We start from the raw sequence: 1,603 nt of genomic DNA on the forward strand, positions 1-1,603 counted from the left end.
GCCGCCCCAAAAGCAGGTTGAAAGTTGCAGGAACCTCCAAGACATGGAAATCTATCTCATGCTGTCTCGGCCCAACCTTTGTTTGAATCTTAACTATTCCCATTACTTCCTGGCTTGTGTTGTCATACGCTCGAATCACCTGGGCTGTTGGCACAAAGTCCGCGATTTTCAAACCGAGCTCATAGGCTGTCCTTGCCGGGCAGACGTTGATGGCGGACCCTGTGTCGACAAGGACCACCGGTATCCATTTATTCCTACACTCCACAGAGATGTAGAGTGGCTTGTTATGGTTTCCCCCCTCCGGTGGTAATTCCTTGTTGGAAAATGTCAGCATCGGGGTAGCTCCTCCCGAAAAAACCAATCCAACCAACTGCTCCGGCGTAGTCTCTATTGAGAGTTTGGTTTTGTCCATGGCTGAGAGGATAGCCTGTCTATGTACTCGAGAAGCCATAAGCAGCCCCCAGATGGAGATGTCTGCTTGTATCTTTTTCAATTGTCTCAATACGGCCTCATCCTCGAGTTGCTTTTCTTTTTGCTTCTCTGCCTCCCTATCTTTTCCAGACACCTCTGGTTGATCTAGGTGTGGAGGCTTGAAATACTGTCCACTCCTAGTCATGTGATCGACTTCGCCGATATACCAGGTATCATCTGGTTGGTTACTCCCCCAATCTTCGTCTGTGTGGGCAAGACATAGATCATCGTCCTCCCACCACATTCCATCTGCAGCCGACAAGCACCTGTCCGGCTCTAGCATGACTATTCTCATACTCGCAGTACCTTCTATCCCTGTGCTCGCGGCATTCTCCATTTCTGTGCTCACAGCAGTCTCAGTCCCCACATGGGCTTTTGCCTTCCTGATTCTCTCAGAATCTTCGAATCTTTCCTGTTCCGACTGTGTCAATGCAGCCGACTGTTCAATAATCCCCGTACTCGAAATGCTCCAATCCCGAGCGAAATTCTTGACACCGGCGCTCTCCGACGATGCATTCTGTTCTTCAACTCTTTCGGTTGTCACTGACATTCTTGCCCCTGCTGGGCCTTGTTGTGGCTGAAACTCTTCTACCATATCTGGTTGATCGTTCAACCATCCCGTAGCCTCCATTGATTCCTCATAATCGAACCAATTGACGATTGAGTCCCCTGGATCTTGGTTACTGTAAAATTGGAGCTTGGCAAGGTCCTCTTCCACAGCCGTTAAATCATCCGTTCCCTGTCCCAGACCGTCTCCCTGGATTACACACAGCTCCCCCTCTGTTGGTAGTTCCATATCTGGTCTATCCTGGCCTATTGACAAAATGTAGTCACCTGGACTATAAGCTTTCTCAACACTACTCCCAGATTTCGTAGACTCTGGCTCAACAACCCCCTTCTCCTTTGGAATCTTCTCTCCTGTCCTCGACAGTCATCACCGCTGGCTTAGGTTGGGTTATGGAGGTGTCCATCATGCACAAATCGGTGCAATCGGGAAGGAACACTTCTGGCTTAGGCAGGTGGGAAGGAGTGATATAGATGCTAGGATCATAAGGCATGACCCCAGTTTGGATGAGGTTGACTCTTTTGGGTGGTGGAGCTTGGTTATGTGTGGGGAGAGGGTTTGTAGTAA

Source organism: Camellia sinensis, chromosome 1, assembly GCF_055761805.1.
Source record: "Camellia sinensis isolate YWXY chromosome 1, ASM5576180v1, whole genome shotgun sequence".
Taxonomy (NCBI): Eukaryota; Viridiplantae; Streptophyta; class Magnoliopsida; order Ericales; family Theaceae; genus Camellia; species Camellia sinensis.